General features: G+C 54.2%; 1 long non-coding RNA gene across 1 annotated transcript; it reads right to left on the bottom strand.

Moving 5' to 3' along the window:
• Positions 1-292: 292 nt before the first annotated feature.
• Positions 293-20,101, bottom strand: LOC127493503 (uncharacterized). The gene is made up of 3 exons (XR_007923731.2): positions 16,940-20,101; positions 7,314-8,788; positions 293-631 (listed from the first exon to the last, which is right to left on the bottom strand). It is a non-coding gene; the product is annotated as an uncharacterized lncRNA (long non-coding RNA).
• Between the last annotated feature and the right edge of the window lie 6,379 nt (positions 20,102-26,480).

The following is a 26,480-nucleotide window of genomic DNA, read 5'->3' as shown; positions in this document are numbered from 1 at the left end:
GGAAAGAGGCCTCAGGTGGAGTTGAGAGGTGCCCGGGGCTGGCCCAGCCATTTGTTCCTTCCTCAGGTAACGGCACCGACTCCTTGTGCTCCCCAGAGCCCCCCACACCGCCTGCCTGCAGCCAGGGGAGAGCAGCCAGTGGCTGAGACTTGGTTCCGGGGCGTCTGCACAGTGGCTGCCGTGGCCAGGAGGCCGCGCTGTGACCCCGGAGTGTCAGCAGCCGTCTGGTCACTGCAGAAAGAACAGCTGTAGTTGGCTGGTCCCAGGACAAGGCAGAGATAAATGCTTTTTTTAAAAAAAAGATTTATTTGAAAGAGTTAAAGAGAGGCAGAGAGGTCTTCCATCCACTGGCTCACTCCCCAAGTGGCCACAGCAGCTGGAGCCGGGCTGATCAGGAGCTTCTTCCGGGTCTCCCACGCAGGTGCAGGGGCCCAAGGATTTGGGCCATCTCACACTGCTATCCCAGGCCACAGCAGAGAGCTGGAGCAGAAGAGGAGCAGCCGGGTATTGAACTGGCGCCCATGTGGGATGCCGCACTGCAGGTGGCGGCTTTACTCGCTGTGCCGCAGCGCTGGCTCCAAGAGATGTAAATTTGTAATGATCAAGGCAGGATTGCACGTTTTGACGAGCGCTGTGGAAGACAGCAGAGAATGCCAGGTGAGATGTGTGTGGTAGAGGTGGCATGGGCCTCTGAGGAGTGACATTGACACTTAGACCCTAAGTATCTGGCACCTGCTGTGTGCCCGGCCCTGGTGCTGGGAATAAGCCGGTGAGAGACAGGCACAGTGTTTGTCCTCACACCACGTAGAGATGTGGGAGAGGGACAGAGGGGCACATTCTATATTTGTGTTCCATTGAGAAAAAGGAAGTGGGCAGGGAAGCAGTGGTAAATATTTTGTGCATGATGGTTAGAGGAACCTGAAGAAGAAGTTTGGGTGTGAAAGAGGCAAGTGCTGTTAAGATCATTCCAGACAGGAAGTGCAAAGGCCCCAAGGCAGGAGCTGCTGGAAGTGTGAGGACCAGGTTGAGGGGGAAGCCAGAGTGATTGAAGGCTCGCTGTGCCGGGGATCCCGGGGGGTGCAGGCGGGCAGGATCTGTCACCACAGGTGCCAGGCTCAGGGTGGGCATGGCAGGAGGGGGCGCCAAGGACTCCCCCACACTTCAGGCCTGAGCACGAGGTTAGGCGGGGTTGTGGAAGGAGGAGGGGTGAGTTGGAGGTGAGGTTGGTGGCCTGGAGCTGTCTGCAGGCCTGTGCTGACGGTTGCTGTGGATCCGAGAGCCGTGTTGGGAGCAGTGACGAGTGTGAGCCTCCCACATTAGCTCCGAGTTCCAGCACAGCCCCTGGAGTCCCCGGAGTCCGCGCCCTGCAGTGCAGAGCTGGGGACAGGAGGGAGACCTGGAATTCCTGTGCCCCTAGGACGACAGGAAGAGGCGGTTCCTGGGCACCGAGGGTGGCGGCGTGGGCCTTTTGTGGCCTTTCCTGGTAACTTCTACGAAGTCTCCACCCTGCTCTGGTCTGAGGCCTCTTTCCTGGGCTAACCACACCTGCAGGGAACTGAAGGGGGCTGCTGTCTACACTGCAGGGGTGGTTCGGAGTTGGGAGTGAGTCCTGCAGCCTCCTAGCCTGGGGCCATCCAAAGCACCCGCTGTGGTGGGGGCTGGGGGGGAGACGGGCCCTAGTCCCAGCTCCTGGCGGTCAGCAAGGACAGCCGCTCGAAAACTTGCTCTGACTGAAACAGGCAAATTCCTCTCGCAGGAACAAGGGCTCAGCGCCTCCCAGCAGCTGGCGGCCGGGATGGGGCAGCTCAGCCCCCCCCCCCCCCCCCCAGGGTCTGCTGAGGCTGGGTCGGGCGGAGAAGCGCCTGCCAGCCTGCTCTGGGAGGAGAGGGAGGGGGCTGGGCCGACTGAGCCCCTGCTGGCTTCCGAGCGCCTCACCAGGTGGGCCAGTCTCCTGGACAGAGAAGCGACCCTGTGACATCACACAGCCCGCCCCTCTGTCTCCAGCAGGGAGCGCAGACTGTGGGCTGGTGTGGGCTGCGTCATCTCAGGTTAGCCCGGCCCACAACCCGAGGAGGTGGCGCTTGCTGTGAAGGGAAGAGGAAAACCCAGCCCCTGTCCTGCCCTGCCGGGGAAGAGCGCTTCTCCAATGAGGAGCAGGAATGCCAGGAGCGTGCAGGAACGTGCCGCCGGCCCCGTCCTGCAGGCTGGGTGCGTGCCTGTTCTACGCGCTCAGAACCGGGCGAGCGTGAACTCCAGCAGCTCGGCCTGCACGGTCCTCTGGGCGCTCTTGTGGAAAGTGCCCTTTGTCCTGAGTGAGGGGAGGCGGCAGGGCCCTGGCGCCCTGGAAGCCCTGGCTCCCAGCTTCGGGGCTCCGTCTGTGAGAAGGAGTTGTTGGTCACACCTGAGCTGGGTGAACTCTGCACGGTCCCAGTGCTTGCTGTCCCGGGCCATCCAGAGGCTCACGTGGGACCCAGCACGCAGGAAGGAATGCAAACAGGGTCACCGTCGTCACTTCCTGCCCTCGCAGGGGCGGGCCTGGGCGGGCGGCAGTCACCAGACCCTGCAGGGCCCCAGTGGCTCGGTGCTTACAGCGGTCTTGCTTTTGCAGTTCTGCGTGTGGACACGTTCATATTTTCCTGGTTAAAGAATTCTGTGTATTAATTCAGCCCAGCCCTGCAGGTTTTTATGCGGCTGAAAAGAATCGTGAGGATGGAAAGTTTGTTGTCAAAGATGACAACATGGTGGGTGACGGAGGTGCAGCCTCCAGACGCACACCTGGGGTTGACAGCGATAACATCTGAGCGTTGTAAGCGCCGCCGGCGGGGGTGGGCCGCCTCCGACTCCACGTGTCTGCCCGGGGGAGGGGGGGCCGGGGGGGAGGCTTTGGTAAAGCCAATCAAGGCAAATACGAGGGTACATCAAGAAGTTGGTGAGGAAATGCAATTAAAAGTTTGTTTTGGTGCAAAAACACCAAAAATCCATGCTTTTTTATAACATACATTTCCCATGAACTTTTGAAACCCCCTTGTATGCTTATATTTAAACATCTTTTTGTGGGAGCCAAGCATTGTGATACAGCAGGTTAAGCCACTGCCTGCAGTACCAGCATCCCATATGGGCGCTGGTTCAAGTCCCAGCTGCTCCACTTCCAATCCAGCTCCCTGCTAATGCTCCTGGGAAAGCAGCAGAAGGTGGCCCAGGTACTTGGGCCCCTATGCTTACGTGGGACAGCCGGATGAAGCTCCTGGCTCCTGACTTTGGCCTGGCCCAGCCCTGGCCGTTGTGGCTGTTTGGGAGTGAACCAGCAGATGGAAGATTCTCTCTTTCTCTGTTTCTCCCTCTCTGTAACTCTGCCCTTCAAATAAATAAAATGAATCTTAAAAAAAAAAAAAAATCTTGGGGCAGAAGCTGTGGCCTAGTAGGCTAAGCCTCCACCTGCAGTGCCAGCATCCCATATTGGCACCAGTTTGTGTCCTGGCTGCTCCTCTTCCGATCCAGCTCTCTGCTGTGGCCTGGGAAAGCAGTGAAAGATGGCCCAGGTGCTTTGGCCCCTGCACCCACATGGGAGACCTGGAAGAAGTTCCCAGCTCCTGGCTTTGGATCTGCCCAGCTCTGGCCATTGCAGCTGTTTGGGGAGTGAACCAGTGGATAGGAGACCTTTCTCTCTGTCTCTCCCTCTTTTCTGTAACTCTCAAGTAAATAAATTTTTTAAAAATGTTTATTTGAAAGGCAGAGTTATGTAGAGGCAGAGAGAAAGAGAGAGATCTTCCATCAGCCAGTTCACTCCCCAGATGGCTGCAATGGCCAGAGCTGGGCCAATCGGAAACCAGGAGCCAGGAGCTTCTTCCAGGTCTCCCACACGGGTGCAGGGGCCAAGGACTTGGGCCGTCTTCTACTGCTTTCCCAGGCCACAGCAGAGAGCTGGATCAGAAGTGGAGCAGCCAGGACTCTGAATTGGTGCCCAGTGGGACGCCAGAACTACAGGTGGCAGCTTTACCTGCTATGCCACAGTGCCGGCCCCTAAGTAAATTTTTAAAAATTTGAAAAAGATTCTTGCACCAAAATAAACTTTTAATTTTTCTGTGAACTTAATAATTTTTAAAATGTTATTTATTTGAGAGGCAGAGAAGCAGAGACAGAGAGCACTTGTTAACTATCCGGATGACAGCCAGTGCAATCCAAGAACTCAATCCACGTCTCCCTGGTGGGTGGCAGAGCCTAATCACTGAGGCTGTCACCACTTCCTCCCAGGGTGCATCAGCGGGAAACTGGAGTCAGGAACTGGGTATCCAGCCTATGCACTCTGGTAAAGAACAATTTGGGACACAGGTATCTTAACTGTTAGGACAAATGTCCACCCCTCTGCACTCCCCAAATGGCTGCAACAGCCAAGGCTGAGCCAGGCTGGAGCCAGGAGACTGGAGCTTCCTCCAGGTGCAGGGGCCCAAGGACTTGGATCATCTTCCACTGCTTTCCCAGGCACACTTCCAGGAAGCTGGATCGTAGTGGAGCAGCTGGAATAGAGCTGATGCCCGTATGGGATGCTGGCGTCTCAGGTGGTGGTTAACCTGCTACACCACAGTGCCAGCCCCTCCAGGAACTCTTTGGAAGACCCTCCTACGCCACAGGATCCGTGCATGGCTCAGCTTTCTTCTTTCCAAGGGAAAATGACTTCCCAACGCTCACTAAAGAGAAAGCTGTGCTTTCTGGACCTGGATAGGACATGGCCGCTGTCAGTCCTGTGCCCACCTGTCCTTGGTCCTGTGCACACCTGACCTTGGCCATGTGCACACCTGTCCTTGGTCCTGGGCATACTTGTCCTTGGCCCTGTGCACACCTGTCCTTGGTCCTGTGCACACCTGTCCTTGGCCCTGGGCACACCTGTCCTTGGCCCTGGGCACACTTGTCCTTGGTGCTGTGCACACCTGTCCTTGGTCCTGTGCACACCTGTCCTTGGTCCTGGGCACACCTGTCCTTGGCCCTGTGCTTGTCCTTGGTGCTGGGCACACCTGTCCTTGGTGCTGTGCCCACCTGTCCTTGGCCCTGGGCACACCTGTTCTTGGCCCTGTGCACACCTGTCCTTAGTCCTGTGCACACCTGTCCTTGGCCCTGTGCCCACCTGTCCTTGGTCCTGTGCCTACCTGTCCTTGGCCCTGGGCACACCTGTCCTGGGTGCTATGCACACCTGTCCTTGGCCCTGGGCACACCTGTCCTTGGCCCTGTGCTCACCTGTCCTTGGCCCTGGGCACACCTGTCCTTGGTCCTGTGCACACCTGTCCTTGTTCCTGGGGACACCAGTCCTTGGTCCTCTGCCCACCCATCCTTAGTGCTGTGCACACCTGTCCTTGGTCCTGGGCACACCTGTCCTTAGTCCTGTGCCCACCTGTCCTTGGCCCTGGGCACACCTGTCCTTAGTCCTGTGCACACCTGTCCTTGGCCCTGTGCCCACCTGTCCTTGGTGCTGTGCCCACCTGTCCTTGGCCCTGGGCACACCTGTCCTGGGTGCTATGCACACCTGTCCTTGGCGCTGTGCACACCTTTCCTTGGTGCTGTGCACACCTGTCCTTGGCCCTGTGCACACCTGTCCTTGGCCCTGTGCACACTTGTCCTTGGTGCTGTGCACACCTGTCCTTGGCCCTGGGCACACCTGTCCTGGGTGCTATGCACACCTGTCCTTGGTGCTGTGCACACTTGTCCTTGGTGCTGTGCCCACCTGTCCTTGGTCCTGTGCACACCTGTCCTTGGCCCTGTGCACACCTGTCCTTGGTCCTGTGCACACTTGTCCTTGGTCCTGTGCACATGTGTCCTTGGGGTTCATCCTTCCAGCCCTCGCCATGTGCAGGTTGGAGGCCTCGGGCTGATGGGCCTGCAGCCTGGGTCCCTGACTAATGGGTGGTCAGCCATTAGTGCTGGCACTGGGGACAGCAGGTCACCTGGAGGAAGCTTGTAAAAGATAGCTTGCTAGACGGGCTGAGGATGGTGGCAATCATCTGATGGCTGTGCCTCCGACCTGCCGCTGGGTTGGCCTTGAGCAGTAAACCTGTGCAGGAATCCAGTGAGCCAGGTGCGCAAGCTTGATGAGGGCACCCTCCTCCCTAATGCTCAGTTGGGCTTTCACATCCCTGATCCGGGAAAGACAGCCACCCGGCATGCTTACGCCAGCGTCAATTATCTCCGGCGGGGCCTAATACCATGTCATTAGACGGTGAGTCCGTGGGGCACGCCGCTCAGTGCTACCTGGCTCTGAAACACATCTGAAATTTTAATCATACAACAGATGCGTCAGTACCTGCTCATTGGGAAAGACGCCAAGGATACACGAATATGGTAAAGCCTGGAAAGTTCTCATTAAGGCCCGGCCTCCAAGCCCCTCCTCCTTTCCCAGGAGCCCCTTCTCTGCCCCTCCCCCAGTCTGTTTTCTATGTGTTTGCACACATGAGGTCACAGCACTTACACAGAAATTGTGCATCCTGCTTTCACCAGTTGTTTTAAAATAAATGACGAGGAAGCAGCTGTGGGAATTGTCTGGCACGAGTGGTTCTGGCACAGTTTGCTTGGAGCTCTGACCAGGCCACGCTGCCTGCGTCTACGCGGTGTCTGGGCAGGAGGCCGCTGCATGGCTGCATGGCCACTTACCTGATCCTCTGTTAATGCATTTCATCCAAGTTTTTCAATGACTATTTTTTTTAAGAAAATTGTTATTTTTAATTCTGGTAAAATGCACATAAGAGTCAATTTACTGTGCTGAGTGTACAGTGACCTTAAGCACACCATGATGGATGCCATCACCATCATCCGTCTCCTCAGCTCTCAACCCTGTGTTCGTGAACTCCTCGGCTCCCCCTGCCCAGCTCCTGGCAGCCAGCTCTGCTTTTGCTACGGGACGCCCCCAAAGCTGGCGGGAGGAGTGGCTGGGTCCGCTCACCCAGCCAGCCACAGCTGGGGCCCGTGACACAGGGCCCACGGACAAGAGCAGAAGGCAGGTGTGCACAGCAAGGCGCTGAGCAGGGAGCCAGTGGCTACAGTTCCGTTCCTCGACTCCCTGAGGCGCTAAGGCAGTGACCCTACAGTTCAGAGCTGGGGATTGGGTGGCCCTGGGCGTGGTCCCCAGCACACGTGGCCTGCCTTTGGTCAGCCATAGTGTCTGTCCCTTGGAATGGCAAAGGTGGGCTCCAGTCTGCCTGGGGCTGGGGCGGGTTGGGTGCGCCTTTGTTTGATGGGGCCTGGGGGTCCCTGCAAAGCTCTCAAAGAGAGCCTGGCACGGAGGTGTCGCCTGCAGGAGCCCTTGGACTCCTGGGATCAGAGTCTCTTACCTTTGTCACTCCCCTCGCTCAGAGGAGCTGCAAGCCAAGGAAAGGCCTGGGGCTTCTAAAGCCAACATCCGGGCATCGGACGAGGGCCTCTGCTCCACTTGGGCTGCCCTTGCACCTTGTCAGGTGGAATTCTGCGGCGTTCGACTTCTTATGACTGGCTGATTGTCTTTAGGCCATCCGTGTTGTAGCATGTATCGGGATTTCCTTCCATTCAAAGCTGAATAATATTCAATTGCACAGGGAAATGGGGGGCTTCAAAAAGTTTTTGGAAAAATGGAATTAAAGATGATTTATTTTGGTGCAAAGAAAACGTTTGAAATCCATGCATACTCTTTTCATGATCTGCATTTTCCATCAACTTTTTGAAGACCCCTGAAACCCCATTTTGCCTTTGTGTTTGTCCGTAGACACTTGCTTTGCACCTTCTGTTTTGAATGATGCCGCAGTGAACACGGACACGCAGACCTGTCCGAGACCCGCCCTGGCAGTTCTTCCACGCACACACCCGGAAGTGGGGTCACAGGACTCTGTGGCCATTGTCATTGTGGTTTTTGGTGTGTGTTTCTCTGATGGCTGCTGGTGGTGAGCTTCGTTCCCTGCGGCTGTCAGCTGTGTGTGTGCCCGCACTGGACAAACGCTCAGCCCAGTCCTTTGCCCATTTTTGAATCAGGGTTTTGTTGTTGCTGATATTGACAGAGTATTGTTGTTTGTACAGGCCGCACTATTCAGGACAATCTATTAGGGGACAAATTTGAATGTACTTTTTTTTTGCAAGTGTAAATATTTTTAGAGAGTTCTTTGGATCAAAGAGCAGGCACACTTGATGTTTGATTGATAGAACCAAGTTGAGCTTCAGTTTGCTCCCCATCCCAGTCAACAATACTGATTATGGTCAGACTTTTGACTTCTTCTTGGGAGAGAGAGGGGAACTCCCGTCTGCTGGATCACTCTCCAATTGCTCATCATGGCTGGGACTGGGCCAGCAGGAGCCTGGAGCCAGGAACTCAGCCCAGGTGTCCCATGTTCTTGGCAGGGACCCAACGACTTGAGCCATCACCGCTGCCTCCCGGAGTCTGCATTAGCAGGAAGCTGGAGTTGGGACCCACACCAGGGATGGAATTTAGGGACTTGGATGGGGGACATGGGCGTCCCGCTCAGCAGCTTCACTGCTAGGCCAAACACCTGTCTCAGCTTTTAAATTGTTGCTGAAAAATCTTTAATGTGAAACAGTGTGTGAAGATCTGGTGAAAATGCGCCTGGGCATTGAAGGTCAAGGTTGTTCGCCAGGACTGCACTGGCTGGGTTTCCTTCTGCCTGATCCCCGAGGTGACCTCTCCCATGAATTCACTGCAGTGGAGGGAATCGGCTTTTGGATTATGATTTTCAAGCTGTGCAAGGTGCAACGCTGCGCAGTCGGATTTCGAGAGCTGCTGGAGGCACCTCAGGGAGCGGCTGGCAGTTCCCGGCCTCAGCTCCTACAGAGGAAAGTTAGAGTAGCCTTATCAAACCTTACCAGAACACACTGCTGGGGTTTTCATTGGGATTGCATTGCATCTGCAGGCGAATTTGGATAACAGTGATGTTTTTCTGATAGCTAACTTGTCCAGGAATAGAGAATACCCTCCATTCATTTACCTGTTCTTTAATACCCACTGTCCTCCAATAAAATCTGTAATTTCTCCCTCAAGGGTTTGCACATCTGTTGTCAATGTATTAAGTCCCCTTCCCCTGTTTCCCTTCCTTGCTTTCTCTCTCTTCTTATGTATTTTTTATTATTGTTAAAGATTTGTTTTTATTTGAAAGTCAGAAATACAAAGAGAGAAGGAGGGAAAGAGGGAAGGAGGGAAGAAAGGGAGGGAGGGAGGGAGGGAGGGAGGGAGAGAGAGAGAATGAATATCTTCCATCTGCTGGTTCACTTCCCAAATGGCTGCAATGGGCAGGGCTGGGCCAGGCTGAAGCCAGGAACCAGAGCTGCTTCTCACACGGGTGTAGGGGCCCAAGCACTGGGGTCATCTTCTGTAGCTTTCCTAGGTGCATTAGCAAGGAACTGGATCAGAAGTGGAGCAGCCAGGACTTGAACCTGGGCCCTTATGGGATGCTGGCATCACAGGTGGCGGCTTAACCTGCTACGCCACAACACCGGCTCCTTCTAATATCGTCCGTACCTTTAAACTACTGCTTTCTGAGTGTTTCTGGCATGTGGAAATGCAGATGCTTTTATATATTAATCGTGTATCCAGTCTTTAAAAACTCTCTACCATAATTTAGTTACAGAATAGTTTGACCTTTTTATGGAGATACTCATATCTGTAACTGATACAGTTTGCTTCTCTCTTTCCAAGCAGTTTTATTTCTCTTGCCATTCTATCCTGGTTCGGATCCCTAGCACGATGTTAAATACAGGAGCCACAGTAGATACTTCATGTCATGCAAGATTTTAAGGAAGCAAAATGTAACATTTGGTGTAGATTTAAATTTCTCTTTATTTGGGGGGTATACGGGATACTTCAAAAAGTTCACGGAAGGGCCGGTGTTGTGGCACAGCAGGTTAAGCTGCCTCCTGCAACACTGGCATCCCATATGAGTGCCGGATTGCTAATGCGGCTGGGGGAGCAATGGGCGATGGCCTGAATGCTTCTGTTCCTGACACCCATGCGGACGACCCAGCTGGTGATCTGGGCTCCTGGCTTCAGCCTGGACCAGTCCCAGCTGCTGTGGCCATTTGGGGAGTGAACCAGTAGATGGAAGATCGATCTCTCTCCCCTGCTGGGTCTTAGCCCACCCAAACGAGGATGGACTGGGTCCGAAGAAAGGTAAGTGCGCCACTCGCCCATTCCCCAGCCTCCCGATCCCGGAGACAGTCAGACACAGCGGGGAGTCAAGTCAGGCAAGCAAGAACTCGGTTTATTGCATGTGCAGCAAAGCCTTTTAAAGCACAAGACCGCAGGATTAGTGGGGCAGGGCATAAGGACCAAACAATTACTTAAAAGGTCATTTTACAGGGTGATTTTTTACAGGACCAGCCATATGTCTGTACACTCGTCATCAGTTGTCACCTCCCCTGATGCTGCGCGGCCAATCAGCTTTGGTGGTAAATGACTTTGGGCACCATCTTTGAATTGCCGTGTGTGCCTGATTTCCCTGCAGGCACCATCTTTGAATTGCCTCCTGTGCCTAATTTCCCCACATCCCCCTCTCATTTTGTACTCTGCCTTTCAAATCAATCAATAAATAAAGCTTTTATTAAAAATTTCATGGAAAATGGAATTGAAAGTGTGAGTTTGGGGCTGGTGCTCTGGCGTAGCAGGTAAAGCCACCACCCGCAGTGCTGGCATCCCCTATGGGAGTCCCAGCTGCTCCAATTCGGATCCAGCTCCCTGCTATGGGGTGGGAAAGCAGTGGAAGGTGGCCCAAGTCCTTGAGCCTCTGCACTCACGTGGGAGACCTGGAAGAAGTTCCTGGCTCCTGGCTTCGGATTGGCCCAGCTCCAGTTGCATCCATTTAGGGAGTGAGCCAGCAGATGGAAGACCTCTCTCTCTGCCTCTGCCTCTTTGTAACTCTGCCTTTCAAATAATAATAAATAAATCTTTTTTATTTAAAAAAAGGTTGCTAATCTTCCACCTTGCGGCGCCGGCACACCGGGTCCTAGTCCCGGTTGGGGCGCCGGATTCTGTCCCGGTTGCCCCTCTTCCAGGCCAGCTCTCTGCTATGGCCAGGGAGTGCAGTGGAGGATGGCCCAGGTGCTTGGGCCCTGCACCCCATGGGAGACCAGGAAAAGCACCTGGCTCCTGGCTCCTGCCAGGATCAGCGCGGTGCGCCGGCTGCAGCGGCGGCCATTGGAGGGTGAACCAGCGGCAAAGGAAGACCTTTCTCTCTCTGTCTCTCTCTCTCACTGTCCACTCTGCCTGTCAAAAAAAAAAAAAAAAAAAAAAAAAAGGTACGACGTTATAGGTGCAAATTTTTTTTGATGCAAAACTTTTTTTCATAGCATAAAAACATATGGCATGTAAGAACTATGCATGGATTTCAAAATTGTTTTTGCACCAGAATTTATATTTTTAAAAGAGATTTATTTATTTGGAAGAGAAAGAGGGTCTTCCATCTACTGGTTCACTCCCCATGGTTGCAACAGCTAGGTCTGTGCCAGACCAAAGCCAGGAACTCCATCCTGGTCTCACATGTGGGTGGCAGTCACCAAGTATCTGGCTCATCCACCGCCTTCCTGGCACATTAGTGGGGAACTGGATCAGAAGCAGAGCAGCCCGGACTTAAACTGGCGCTCCGACATGGGATGCTGGCGTTCCAAGCAGCAGGTCCACCCACTGTGCCATAACACCTGCCCCTAATTTATAATTTTTATTTATTTGAGAGCCAGAGAGAGAAACAGACAAAACTCACATCCATAGATTCAGTCTCCAAAAGCCTGCAGTGGCCAGGGCTGGGCCAGACCAAAGCTAGGAACCAGGGATGCCATCTGGGTCTCCCAGGTAGGTAGCAGGGACCTAGGTCCTTGAGCCTCCCAGGGTGTACATTAGCAGGAAGCCAGAAAAGAGAGTGGAGCCAGGATGTGGACCCAGGGACTCCGTTATGGCATGCAGGCCTCCCCAGATGGCCACAACAGCTGGATAATATTACCAGGAGGCTGGGACAGGAAACAGAGCCAGGACTTGAACCCAGGCACTCTGAGGTGGGTGCAGGTGTCCCCAGGTGGTGGTGATGTTGTTGTTTTGACAGGCAGAGTTAGACAATGAGAGAGAGAGACAGAGAGAAAGGTCTTCCATTGGTTCACCCCCCAAATGGCCGCTACGGCCGGCGTGCTGCGCCGATCAGAAGCCAGGAGCCAGGTACTTCCTCCTGGTCTCCCATGGGGTGCAGGGCCCAAGCACTTGGGCCATCCTCCACTGCACTCCCTGGCCACAGCAGAGAGCTGGCCTGAAAGAGGAGCAACCGGGACAGAATCCGGCACCCCGACCGGGACTAGAACCCGGGGTGCGGCGCCACAGGTGGAGGATTAGCCTAGTGAGCCGCGGCACTGGCCCCCAGGTAGTGTTTTAACCACTGTACCGAGTTTGTCTTTTCCATCCTCTTATTTTCCACCTGGGGGAGATACTACTCCCTGGCTACTGACTACTCATTGCTAATATTCTTTCTTGTCTACTTTAAAAAAATAAAATAATTTGAGAGTGAGAGAAAGGAGAGTGACAGATACCGCTCCATGCACTGCTTCATTCCACAGGGGCCTGCAGTAGGCGGGGCTGGGACTCCAGCCAGGTCTCCCACACAGGGGCCAAACCCAAGCCCTGGAGCCATCGCAGCTGCCCTGGGGTCCGCCGCAGCAGGGGCTGGAAACCGGAGCCCAGCAGCACACCGCGGTGCTCTGAAGGGGCATGTGGGCGGCTCCACCAGCCTCTGGGCGCTGGCCAGCCGCCTGCCCCCTCTCGTCTCCTGCTCCTCCGCAGACGAGGAGCCACGTCGCAGCCTCGCGCGCGTGGCAGACACAGTTTTGACGACGAAACAGAAGTAGACTGTGGAGAGGTCTGCGGAAGTTCTTCCCTGCCTCGGCAAGGCCCAGGTGTGGCTTCTTGCTCCTCGCTGGCTTCGGTGCGGATGCAAGGCCCGCTGCCTTCGGTGCAGATGCAAGGCCCGCAGGCTTGGCGTCCGCCGGGGACCCTCAGAGGAGGCCGGGAGACGGGCAGGGACACGGTCCCGCCCCTGCAGAGCCAGCACCAGCAGCTGCACACACAAGGGAAATCAAGACAGCGAAGGCAGGGCTGGGTCTGTGACTTGCACTCCAGGGCGGTCTCCACACACAGGCTGCCCGGGTCCTTTGTATATGGACTTGTTAGCGTCTCTGGATACCTCTTTTTAAATAGGAATTGAATTCATCCCCCCCACCCCACCCGTCTGCTTCTTGGTCTTGGTTTTCTTTTCAGTTTATGTTAAATTTTCCTTTTTTTTTTCCATTGGCCATTTAACATTTGTTTGCAAGTGGCTCGGAGGCTGTGTGTCCGGCTTCTGCAAGCCTGGGTAACGTCCCAGTCATTTCTCTGTGCGGTGTTCTGCTTTCTGCCTGAAGTCCACCGATCCTTCTGTGTACAGCGACCAGTGTGTCGACAACCCCATAAACCACACCTTTTCCCCAGATACTATATTTTTCAGTTCTAGGGTTTCTACCTTTTTAGTGGTTTTACATCACTCCTGAAAATGTCCTACATCTTCACCTCTTGTATCCAGCTTTTCCCATAAACTGTTTAGTGTATTTATAATTATTTTAGAGTCTTTGATAATGAATTCTAGCTGAGTTCCCTGTGGGTCTGTTTCTTTTCTTTCTTTTTTTAAAAATGTGTTTATTTGAAAGAGGGGAGAGAGAGAGAGGGAGAGAGAGAGATAACTTTCATCCACCGGCTCACTCTACAAATAGCTCTAATACCCAGGGCTGGGCCAGGCTGAAGCCAGGAGCCTGGAACTCCATCCGGGTCTCCCACATGGGTGGCAGGGGCCCAAAGACTTGGGCCATCTTCCGTGCTGAATCGGAAGCGGAGTAGCTGGGACTCAAACTAGAACCCATATGGGATGCCAGCACCACAGGTGGTGGCTTTACCCACCGTGCTACAACACCTGTCCCTTTAAAATCACTTTTTCTTTCTTTTTTTTTTGTGTCGGTTTGCTTTTTCTCCTTGATTATTGGATGCATATCCCTGCTCTTTGCACGTCTTGCAAATTGTGGTCACAGAGCGAACAGTGTGGAAGAGACAGCAGCCTCTGCCACTCACTTCTGTCTGGAAGTGAGTTCACCTTGACCTTGGGGCTTCGCTTCCTGGCTGTAGGACGACAGGTGCATGTCCTTTTCCTCCAGTTTGGGCTGGGGCCGTCGCTTCTCAAACACCGCCTTTTCGAAGCCTCTCTGTCTGCATTGCCGGGCGATGGGCAGCCCTGAAACCTCCGCTCAGTTTCTGGAATGTTCTTGCAGTCACTGGGCCCCTTGGAGTCTTGACCGCGCCGCACAGCTGGCGACTCAGCCAAATGTCCCGGGGCTCTCTGTGCCGGGCACTGGGCTGCCCCTCCCCCAACTTCCAGGCACCCTGGCAGCCCTGAAATCCCACTGTCTGTGGTCAGGGAGCCGGCGCGGGAGGCTGGCCACGCACGGAGAGCCCCTCGTTTGTTTTCCTTCTTCTGAGGGCACTGGCTGCTTTCCAGAACCTTCCAACAGATGTGCTTCTAAAATATTCTGTCCCGAGTTTGTAATTGTCGTAGGCAAGATGGGTCATCGGATGCCAGTTTCTCTGCTATTACTCAAAGTGGAATTTGGCTTCTCAATTTCTAATATGCACTTAATAAAATTCAATAATGTCCCCAATTAATCAGTTCTTTTTCTCAAGAAAGGCAAGCCTGTCTTTGGTCTGCTTTCACTTCACTTCTCAGTCTCCTTCCTGATTTAATCTGGGATCCTGGTTCTTCTGTTACTCATTTTTTCTTTTAAGATTTATTTATTTATTGAAAGTTAGAGTTAGAGAGAGGAAGAGAGAGAGAATATGAATCTTCCATCTGCTGGTTCACATCTGATGGCCACATTGGGCTGGGGCTGGGCCAGGCAAAAGCCAGGAACCAGGAGCTTCCTCCTGGTCTCCCACGTGGGTTAGGGGCCCAGGTCCTTGGGCCGTCTTCCGCTGCTTTCCCAGGCCATTAGCAGGGAGCTGGATCAGAAGTGGAGCAGCCGGGACTTGAACTGGCGCCCAGATGGGATGCCGGTGTCAGAAGTAGCGGCCTTACCTGCTGCGCCACAGCGCTGGCCCGTCTTATTCATGTTTTAGTGCTGCACAAACAATCACTTAAACTCAACCAGGGGTACTCACCACTGCCCTGGGCTGCCTGTCTCCCGCTTCTGGGAATGTTACTTGTGGGGCCGGGGGTGGTCTGAGGCGCCCTTTACAGAGGAGACCTGAGGGACAGGCTCTCCGGGGGTCGGGGTCTCCAGGGGTCGGGGTCTCCAGGGGTTGTGGTCTCCGGGGGACAGGATCTCCGGGGGTCGGGGTCTCTGGGGGTCGGGGTCTCCAAGGGACGGGCTCTCTGAGGGTTGCGGTTTCCAGGGGTCGCGGCGTCTCCGAGGGTCGCGGTCTCCGGGGGACGGGATCTCCAGGGATCGGGGTCTCCGAGGGTCGCGGTCTCCGGGGGACGGGATCTCCAGGGGTCGGGGTCTCTGAGGGTAGCTGTCTCTGGGGAATGGGGTCTCTGAGGAACAGGGTCTCCGAGGGACGGGGTCTCCGAGAGTCGGGGTCTCAGGGTCGCGCTCTCTGTAGGACTCACTGTTCACCTGCGGTGCTGAGGTGTGAAGTGCGTGGCTGCGTGGCCCCGTCTCCCAGTGCCCTTTGGGGACCTGCGTGCGCCCTCTTGTTGTCCGGAAGGTTCTGGCTTTCACGGAGCTCCCCCCACGGGAAGGCCTTTGCCCTTCTGCAGGGCTGGGACGTTCCTTCTGTTATGTTCTGGTTTCTTCTATGCCGCCCCATTTCTTTCCCAAATCCTAAATGTCTCGGAACTTCGTCCCGCTCCGTCATTCGGTGCTTAGACACCCCGCAGCTGTTCCTGTTTCCTGGACATACTATTCTGTCCACTGCCCGGGAACGGTTGTAAGAGGTTTGTTTGTGAAATGCTCCGTGGGCTTACTCTTCATTTGTTGAGTTTCAGGCCTTTTTGATACTAATTTTCCTCAAATGCTCGCTGTTTTGGAAAAGACCTATTTCTTTGAAAGGCAGAGTAACAGAGAGGAGGGGCGCGCGCACACACACACACACACACACACCCCTTCATCCTCTGGTCTACCCCTCAAATTCCTGCCACAGCCGAGCCTGGGCCAGGCCAAAGCCAGGCACAAGGAACTCCATCGGATCTCCCACATGGATGGCAGGAACCCAGGCACTTGAGCCGTCCCTGCTGCCTCCCAGGGTCCAAATGAGCAGGAAGCTGGATGGAGGGAGAGCTGGGCTCCAACCCAGGCTCTGCAATGTGCGATGTGGGGGTCCCAACCGGCAGCTCCCCCTGCTGTGCCGCGACACCACCCCTTCATTTTTTATGTAACAGTTTATTTATTTGGACAATGTCCCCCAAGTACTTTTTTTAAGAAAAGATTTGTTTATTTATTTATTTGAAAAGGAGAGTTACGGGGCACAGGGATGGGCAGGGGGCGGGCCAGAGAGAAAGAGATCGGAAGTGGAGCAGCTGTGACTCAAACTTGAGCTCATCTGGGTCGGCGGCATCACAGGCGGCGGCTTAACCCACTCTGCCACAATGCCGGCCTCGCCCCTTAGTTCTTTTTGAAATACTTTTATTAATCTGAGGGACACAGATGGAGAGACAGACAGAGAACTCGCATCCCCTGGTTCACTCCCCAGATGCCCACACTGGCCAGGGCTACGCCAGGAGATAGGAACTCAAAGCGAATGACAGGGACCCGAGCACTTGAGTCATCTGCTGTCTCCCAGGACCTGCATTAGCAGGAAGCTGGAATCAGAAGCAGAGCCAGGACTCGAACCCGGGCCCTCTGCTCCAGGTGCCAGCTTCCCAGGCAGTGTCTCATCTGCTAAGCCAAACACCTACTCCTCCCGAATTCGGAACTTGAGTGAAATCCCTACCTGGAGCCCATCATGGAGAAGTGAGGCGATGAACACCGCCAGCACGTTTACGTAGATGTCTTCTACGTCCGCCACAGCCTGATCAGCGCAGCTGGTGTGTACACGACACAGCAGCGTTTTATGTGCGACGGAGGGTGTGGCCTTTATGTATGATTCAGAAAGAATCATGGAGTTTGTATGGCTGGAATTGGGCACTTGGGTGGGGACCAAGCAAGGACAGGATTATAATGTGTCCTCAGAGGACGGGGGCACCTCTCCTTGCCCGTGCCACAGCTGTTCAGGGAAAACCCGAAGTCCACAAAACCAGTCGAGTGTGGCTACTGGCTCACATGGGCTTTCAGCAAGCAACTTAAGAAAAAAAAAATTCCTGTAAGTAGGAGTTGTCCACGGATGCCGGCTGCAGGTTTTAGGGGAGGAAACTGGAGGCGAAGGTTCAGTTGAGCGAATCGGTTTCTGTGTGTTTCTGAGCGGCGTCCCGGGGGCCAGACGCCACGGGCAGTCCACCCTTGCTCAAGTCGCAGATTCTTGCAAAAAGGAACAATTGCACTGATTCAGCATCAACAAGTCTTGGAAGGGGAGAAAAATGTGGCTTCAAAAACAAAAACAAAAACAGATTTCTGGCTGCGGGCCTCCGAAGCCTCCCACACAGCTGGAGTTCCCGACAGGATCAACAGATGTGGTATCTGTCCACAGAGCAGCCGCGGCAGGAAGCTGCAGCCTGGAGATGCCCGCGTCCCTCGCGGGAGGGCCCGGGCTCCAGTCACCACTCTGCTCCTGACTCTAGCTCCCCGCTCCTGTGGACCCAGGGAGGCAGCGGGTGACGGCTCAAGGACTCGGGGCCCAGCCACCCACATGGAAGACCCGGACTGAGTTCCCGTTTGCTGGCTTCAGTCTGGCCTGGGCCGGCCCTTGCAGGCATTGGAGGAGCGAGCCACAGATGGAAGATCTCTGTGTCTCTCTCTGTCTCTCTGCTTCTCTAATCAACGTATAATGCACTAAAGAAGCTTAACTGAAGGGGAAGAAAGCAGCAGGCCTGAACGGCCGAGGCAGCTTTGATCCTAGTGGGAGTGACCGTGTTGCTGTGCTCCGTCCAAGGGGCCTTTCTGCGACACTGGCTCTCTTGGTTCCAGGGCTGGTCCTGACACCATGGTACGATGTGATTCGTGTGCCCGGTGCCGTGCCTGGCAGTCTGCAGGCTCCTGACAAGTGTCAAGGCCATCTGCCCCCGAGTGCTAGCCGCTGGACTCCCCGTGTGATGGGACAGCTGGCGAGACACAGCCACACTGTGTGGACACAGAGCCGCCACCCTGCGGCCCCATGTGGGCCGGGCCACAGAGGCGACAGCAAAACCGAGAGGCAAGGGCACAGATCAGGGCTTGAAACTCACACAGGAAGCTCCGGTTGGGTCAACACGTGTGTTATCTCCTGAACGTGGGCCTTCAGGTTTGGATCTGAAGCTCGGAGGGGCCTGCCCCAGGCCGGCCCCCGTGCCGGTGGTGACACCGGGCCCTGCTATCTTCAAGCTCCCAGCCTGGGCGAGCGCAGGCACCTGGGCTCCTGCAAACACCAGACGTGTAATTAGAGGCCCCGGGGCGGGCCGAGGCGGGGCGCAGGCAAGTCTCATCCTGCGCGTGAGCTGCTGTGGGCGCTCGCAGTCGCCCCTGCAGCCGGCAGCTGGCAGGCAGAGGCACCCATTACTCAGCCAGCGGCAGAAACCGTCCACCGGCTCCTGCTCCGCCAAGAACTCCCATCAATTACTGAGTAGAAACACTGTGTACAAGGACGCTGGTTCAGCCAAGAACATCAGGACAGCCAGGAATTCAAAATATACAAAATACAGCTTCCTGTGTGTTGCGCCCGAGGCGGCTCCAGGGCCCCAGCCAGGAAGACACGACTCATTCCGACTTGCACAAGAGGGGCGGGCCCCACAGGCGGGCAGTCCCAGGGGAAGGCGCTGGGCTAAACCCTCATGACTGCAAAATGAAGAAACACGCATGAGGCATGCGATTACGATGTTTATTTGACGCAGATCCAGAATTATTTCCAAGGAATGAAGGTGCTGGCTTCCTCCAGAGAGGGGACCGGTTCCTAGGGGCCAGTGAGTTTTCTCTTTGGTGTGCGTGGGGTCCAGGGAGGGGGTGGGGAACTGTGGATTTATGTGCCTTTGTGGGTGTGCTAGGGGTCTACCTGCTTGGGGTGCCTGGCAGGATCCTGGAATCACAGGGTCAGGGATGATGGCATGAGAGAAGCTGCCAAGCCAACAGCCCGCCGGCAGCACCTTTGCCAAGACAGGTGCAGACCAGGACTTGGAAGGGAGTGCTTCCTGTCCACACCTGAGCCCCTCCCCACACTCAAGCCCCACCTACTGCCGTGTGACAGAGGATGCTGGAGAGTGAGTGACAGTTACAGGGCTTCTCTATGCAAATGATTTCCACAGGGATAGATAAACATCCACACCAAGTATGTTTGCCACTCAGGATTCCGGGCCGATAACGTGAAAGCAGAGGCGCGTATGTTTAAACATGCTCTCATAACAGATTCTTAGTGCTTAGGTAGAGGGATCGTGAAGTTCCATGCACTCAAGTGAAAAGCAAGCATGAAAATTCACACCCTTGCGACAATCAGATCGCATGAAACATGGCTGAGTCTTATTGGTTCACAGAGTTACAGCCAAGTTTGCGTGCTTAAGTCCGTTGGTTCACAGATACAACCAAATTTGCATGCCTAAATCCTACTGGTTCACAGTTGCAACCAAAGTTGGACAAGTTTTAATTTCCTCTGTTCTCTCCTACTCACCTCCCCCCTCACCCAACCCCCGATACACACACAAAAACCAAAACTTCTCTTAAAAGTTGTATGATTCCCATGTGGCCAGGAAAAGGGTCAGTGTTTGCCAAATGACCTCATCTGCAAGGAAAAGCAGTCCCCAAGTGTATTTCAGTTTCAACAAAACTTCTTTGCTTAAGGACAAGACTATCTCAAAGCTTTAGCCCTAGAGTAGAATTTATACTTCACCTCTGACGTGCTACACATTTCAGATTTTAAACACATGAAACCTCGAGGTTGTGCGTATCCAGAGGCCTCAAAGGAAACAGCATGGATGAGTTTTCCAGGCTGAGTGTCCCGAGTGGAGCCCAGCAGATCAGTCCTGCCGGAGGTCCCGGCGGGTCCCAGTGGCCCTGGGTCACTGTGTCCTCCGATACAGTGGCCACCATGTATTTCTGCATGGCATTCTATTTTTGAAGTTCTCTTAGGTTTTTAGCAAACAGAATGCAAAACCATCTTTTTTAAAGATTTATTTATTTATTTGAAAGTCAGAGTTACAGAGAGAGAGAAGGAGAGGCAGAGAGAGAGGGAGAGGCAGAGAGAGGGGGAGAGAGAGAGAGAGAGAGAGGTCTTCCATCCGATGGTTCACTCCCCAACTGGCTGCAATGGCTGGAGCTGCTCCAATCCAAAGCCAGGAGCCAGGAGCTTCTTCCGGGTCTCCCACACGGGTGCAGGGGCCCAAGGAGTTGGGCCATTTTCTATTGCTTTCCCAGGCCACAGCAGAGAGTTGGATGGAAGTGGAGCAGCCAAACTCAAACCGGCGCCCATATGAGATGCCGGCACTGCAGGTGGTGGCTTTACCCGCTACGCTACAGCACCGGCCCCAAAACTAATTTTTTAAAAGATTTATTTTATTGGCTGGCGACGCGGCTCACTTGGGTAATCCTCCACCTGCGGCGCTGGCACCCCAGGTTCTAGTCCCGGTTGCTCCTCTTCCAGTCCAGCTCTCTGCTGTGGCCCGGGGAAGGCAGTGGAGGATGGCCCAGGACCTTGGGCCCTGTACCTGCATGGGAGACCAGGAGGAAGCACCTGGCTCCTGGCTTCAGATCGGCACAGCGCTGGCCGTAGCGGCCATTTGGGGGGTGAACCAACGGAAGGAAGACCTTTCTCTCTGTTTCTCCTCACTGTCTAACTCTGCCTGTCAAAAAAAAAAAAGATTTATTTTATTTATTTGAAAGGCAGAGTTAGAGAGAGAGAGGGAGAGGCAGAGAGAGAGAGAAATTTCCCATCCACTGGTTCACTCCCCAGATGACTGCAAAGGCCAGGGCTGGGTCAGACTGCAGCCAGGAGCCAGGAGCTTTTTTCAGGTTTCCTACATGGGCGCAGAGGTCCAAGCACGTGGGCCATCTTCCACTGCTTTCCCAGGCACACTGGCAAGGAGCTGGGTCAGGAGAGGAGCAGCCAGGACCCAAAGCGGCCCCAGTGCAGAATATGAGCTTTGTAGGCAGCAGCTTTAACCACTATGCCAGGACGCCAGCCCCCAAAACTAACTTCTCACTCATTTTTAAAAAAAAAATATTTATTTATTTGAAAGGCAGAGATAGAGAGAGAGAGGGAGATACACAACACACACACACACACACACACACAGAGAGAAACAGACCTTCCATCTGTTGGTTCGTTCTCCAAATGTCTACAACAGCCCAGGCTGGGCTGGGCGGGGCCGGAGCCAGGAACCAGGAACTTCTTCTGGGTCTCCCATGTGGGTGAGGGACCCAAGCACTTGGGCCATCTTCCTCTGCTTTCCCAGGCACATTAGTAGAGAGTATTGGAAGTGGAGCAGCCAGGACTCGATCCGGCACCCATGTGGGATGCTGGTGTCACAGGCCATGGCTTTACCAGCCATGCCACAAGGCAGGTCCTCTAAATTCATTTTAAAAAGCAGGACCTAAGTTCATTTATTACAGGAGTTTGAGTGACGGAGAGTGAGCCCTCCCATCCACTGGTCCACTCCTCAAATGACCAGAGCAGCGGAGGCTGCACCAGGGTGGAAGCCGGAGCCAGGAGAGCACTCCAGGTCTCCTGTGGGGGTGACAGGAACTGAACTGCTTGAGACACCTGAACTGCTGCTCCCCCGCATCTGCAGGAGTCAGGAGGAGCCGGGACTCAAACACGGGTGCCCCGCGTGGGCACGGGAGTCTGACCGCCAAGCCACATGCTCACTCCCCTCTAACAGTTTTGATAGTCATGATTTCTACAGGAAACGAGTATTATGTCAGTGCCAATTTCCTGGCTTTGATAATCAGATGTTATCACTGGGGGATGTTGGTAACAGGTGCAGGGAACTTCTATTTTTGAAATTTCCTGTGAGCTTATAATTATGTCAAGATAAAGGAAAAAAACAGAAACTGTGTGTGACGCAACTGTGCTGGGGAACTTGTTTATTTTTAAGATGAAGTTCCATCTACTCCCAAACAATCGTGCAGCGAAATAATCCAATCAGAGAATAGCTCATTATATTAATATTCTTGAACTAGTAGATATCTGGATATGGGTCTCCCGCTAGTCAACTATGACTGGATCTGGAAGACTATTGGGCCGGGATTGGGTGCAATGGTTAAAATGGCACTTGGGATGCCCACATCCCATATCGGAGTGCATGAGTTCAAGTCTCGCTCCAGCTCCTGAGTCCAGCTTCCTGCTGGTGTGCAGCCTTAGAGACAGCAGGGGATGGCTCAAGTACTTGGGTCCCTGCCACCCACGTGGACTGAGTTCTCGGCTTCTGGCTCGGGCCTGGCCCAGCCCAAGGTGTTGCAGGCGTTGAGGGAATGAACCAACGGATGGGAGGCCTCTGTCTCTCAAATAATAATAATAATAATAGTAATAAAAGCCTCTAATGGTCTTTTAAAAATAAGGCTGTCTCTGTGAGAAAGCATTCTCTCAAAACTAGCTATTTCTTAAGAAGACATATGTATTTATTTGAAAGGCAGAGCTACAGAGAGAGGGAGAGAGAGGGGGAGAGAGGGGGAGAGAGGGGGAGAGATATCTTTCATCTTCCGGGTCACTTCCCAAATGGCGGCAACAGCCACGGCTCAGTCAGGCTGAAGCCGGGAGCCTGGAACTCCATCCGGGTCTCCCATGTGAGTGGCAGGGGCCCAAGTACTTGGGTCATCGTCCACTGCCTTCCCAGGTGCATTGGTAAGGAGCTGGATCGGAAGTGGAGCAGCTGGGACCCAAACTGTCACATGCAACGCTGGTGTTGCAGGCTCTGGCTTGCCTGCTGTGCCACGACGCTGGGCCAGGTTCTTAGTTCTCAAAGCATAGTTGAAGACATCCCTTGAGACCCAGAGAAATAAGCAACGAGCATTAAACTTCCACTAACATGTTTTTGGGGAATGTAATAAAAATGGAGGACAGGCAACAGATATTTGATTGTTGCAGCTTAGAAACGGGCAAGTTTTACTGCCAATGTCGACGCAATGGACAGGAGAGCCTCCCGGCCTCAGCTTCTGCTTCCGGCCACAAAGCAGCACCCCGTCGTCCACCCGTCAGGTGCCACGCAGAGAGCTGCTGTGGCAGTCACCTGTGTGCTGATGAGGACCTGGGAGGGGCGGGCTGGGGAGGCTGAGTGACTCCTCCACCTGGGAAGAGAAGCCCCCCCGGACCGCCGGGACAGCAGTGCAGGAGGGGCAGCTGTCCCTGTCTCTGCAGCAGCTCAGAGTGCCGGAAGGGCTGGGGTTGGCGCATGCCACGGAGCCTGTGGACTCAACTTGCTGGCTGAAACCTAAGTTGGCAAATGGCGCTCTGGAGTGTGTGCTAATGGGCTGGCGTCGGCGTGGTGGCGGGCACACTGGCTTGGCCAGGCAAAATGAAGGCAACAGGTACATTCTTGCAAGATCAAGGGAAAACTCAGGTAAGAGGGAGGCAAACGTGGAACGAACGAACAATGCGATGGGCTTTCAAAAGGTTCGTGGGAAAAGCGTGAGATGAAGCAGCTCTGCATGGTTTCACCACTGTTGAGGACCAGAATGAACGCACACGGGCCCGGTACAACATCCCCGGGACGTGACCTGGCTTGAGGCACCAAGGATAAGACATCAGTTGGAAAAGAGCCCCGCCAAAGCAGCCCAGGTTCTGTTGAAACTGGAGCAAGAACAAGCATCCAGTCCATGCTGACGCTTGTGTGGAAGGATGCTGAAATCCCTGGCGCTTTACTAAAAGTTAATGGTGGGGGCAGTGTTGTGGCACAGCAGGTTAGGCCACCCCCTGCATGCCGTATCACAGTGCTGGCTCGAGTCCCGGCTGCTCTGCTTACAAACCAGTTCCCTACTAACGCACTTGGGAAGCGGCAGGTGATGGCTCAAGCACGAGTCCTTCCTATGTAGGAGACCTGGTTGGAGTTCCTGGCCCCTGACTTTGTCCTGGTCCAGCCCCAACTGTCGGGGTCCCTTGGGCAGTGAATCAAGGGATGGAAGATGGGGCCACCGCCTATAGTGTCAGCATCCCATATGGATGCCAGTTCCAGTCCTGGCTGCTCCACTTCTGATCCAGCTCTCTGCTAACGCGCCTGGGAGAGCAGCAGAGGACGGCCTAAGTGCTTGGGCCCCTGCACCCACATGGGGGACACGGATGAAGCTCCTGGCTTTGGCCTGGCCCAGCTTCGGCCACTGCAGTCATTTGGAGAGTGAACCAGTGGATGGAAGACCTCTCTCTGTAACTCTGCCTCTCAAATTAATAAATAAATCTTTAAAATAGTAAAAAAGGAATGAGACAGCACTGAAGATGAAGCCCACAGAGGCAGACCGTGCACACCCACTTGCAAGGAAAAAAATCCCTCGTTAGTGCCCGAATTAAAGAGGAACGGTGATTAACAGCTGAAATAGCCAAGACCACAGGCATCTCAGCTGGTTCTGCATAAAGGAGTCTGACGGAAAAATCAAGTCGAGCAACATCTGCCAACACTGTTGTGCCCAGATGGGATGCAGACTGGGACCAGGATCCCACAGTGTTTCTCAAAGCATTGTAACAGGAGATTACAACAGCCCCCCCCCCCCCCGCCCCCGCCCCCGGTGTGATCCGAAGACAAAGCTCAGGCAAAGCAATGGCTGCCAGGAGGTGGAAGCGGTCCACAGGAACAGCAAGGGCAAGCGTCTTGGCAGGGTTGGGGGATGCTCACTGCACTTTGCTTGTTGACCTTCTGGAGGGCCAAATGGTGCCATCTGCTTGTTAGGGGGGTGTCTGGAGGGAGAAAGACAGGCAGGGGCCGGCGCTGTGGCACACTGTGTGGAGCCACTGCCCGCGATGCCGGCACCCCCATCCGAGTGCCAGTTCGTCCTGGCTGCTCCACTTCCAATCCAGTTCCCTGCTGATGTGCCTAGGGAAGAGGCAGAAGATGGCCCAAGTGCCTGGGCCTCTGCCACCCACGTGGGAGACCCGGATGGAGTTCCAGCCGCCTGGCTTTGGCCCCGCCCAGCCCTGGTTGTTACAGCCATTTGAGGAGTGAACCAGAGGATGGAAGATCTCCCTTTCTTTCTGACTCTAACTCTGCCTTTCAAATAAATAAATCTAAAAAAAAAAAAAAAAAAAAAAAAAAAAAAAAAAAACAACAGGAAAATGTCACCCAAATCCTTCTCTGCCACCAAGCTTCTGCTCGCTGTCATCACACAAGGGTGACTGCGCAAGTTTTGGGGAACTCCCTGGGCATCCACCTAGCAGGCCTGGGTGGTTTCTTTTTATTTCTTAATCTAAGACATCTCCGAAGGGTTGAAGGTGCCCATTTTTCTTCAGATAGAAACACACAAAACGCTGTGCTGACAAGGGTTAAACTCCCAGGACCCACAGTTCTTTGGGGATGGGTTAAGTGGCCGGCACCACTTTGAATCCTGAACTTCAATGGAATTTAAGTTGAGATAAAGCTTTTTATTTTTTAAATCTCATTTTACAAGAACGTGTGAAGCCCCATCTGTTGACCACAAAACAAAGAAAAGGTAGTGGGGGCACAGGAAGAGGCAAAACAAAAAAACAAAACAAAACAAAACAAAAAACCTACAGAAGACGGCAGAGCAGTAAGTACCGCCATCAGTGAACAAGTGCCTGCGCCTGCGCCCCGCGGTGAGCAGAGGATGGGGGTGTGCCCCGCATGCCACCTCGGTGGTCTAGGGCCTGCCGCTATCATCTCCCAAGCATCCTTACAGCCAGCCCTGGGCTGAGGACTGCGACTGCCCCAGCACCCGAGCCGGCGCCCTGTCTCCTTTTGCTCTTCTCCCATCTGTTGCCCCCCGCAGCCACTGTCATCTTAAAAACAAACAAAAAATAACCATGGCTCTTTTGAGTGGCAGCCACTTCGCCCCCTATGCCTGCCGGGCCGTCAGCTTCTCAACACACCAGCCTCTTCCCCGGCCAGGGTCCCGAGAAACCCACCGCTGAAAATGGACATCAGGGCCAGTGTGCCACTCCTCTCCCCACGCCCACGGAGTCGTCCTGGGAGCTCACACCAGATCCGAGGTCACTCTCTTAATTGTTAGAGGTAAATACTAAGTTATTTTCGCTTTTGTAATATTTTGAATAAAGTTGCTCAAATTATTTGTCATTTCACAGAATTTCAAGTTTCACGTGTATATTGACTCCTCTTGCAGGTAAAAATGGCTAATGCTGGGCAGGTGTGGCGGGGCCCTGGGTGACGCTCTGCTTAGGAGGCCCTCATCCTGTGTCTGAGCACCAGGTCCGGTCCTGGCTGCTCTGCTTCCCACTCGGCTTCCTGCTACTGCTCCCGGGA

This window comes from Oryctolagus cuniculus, chromosome 7, assembly GCF_964237555.1.
Source record: "Oryctolagus cuniculus chromosome 7, mOryCun1.1, whole genome shotgun sequence".
Classification (NCBI taxonomy): Eukaryota; Metazoa; Chordata; class Mammalia; order Lagomorpha; family Leporidae; genus Oryctolagus; species Oryctolagus cuniculus.
This window is presented reverse-complemented; position numbering and strand designations above follow the sequence as displayed.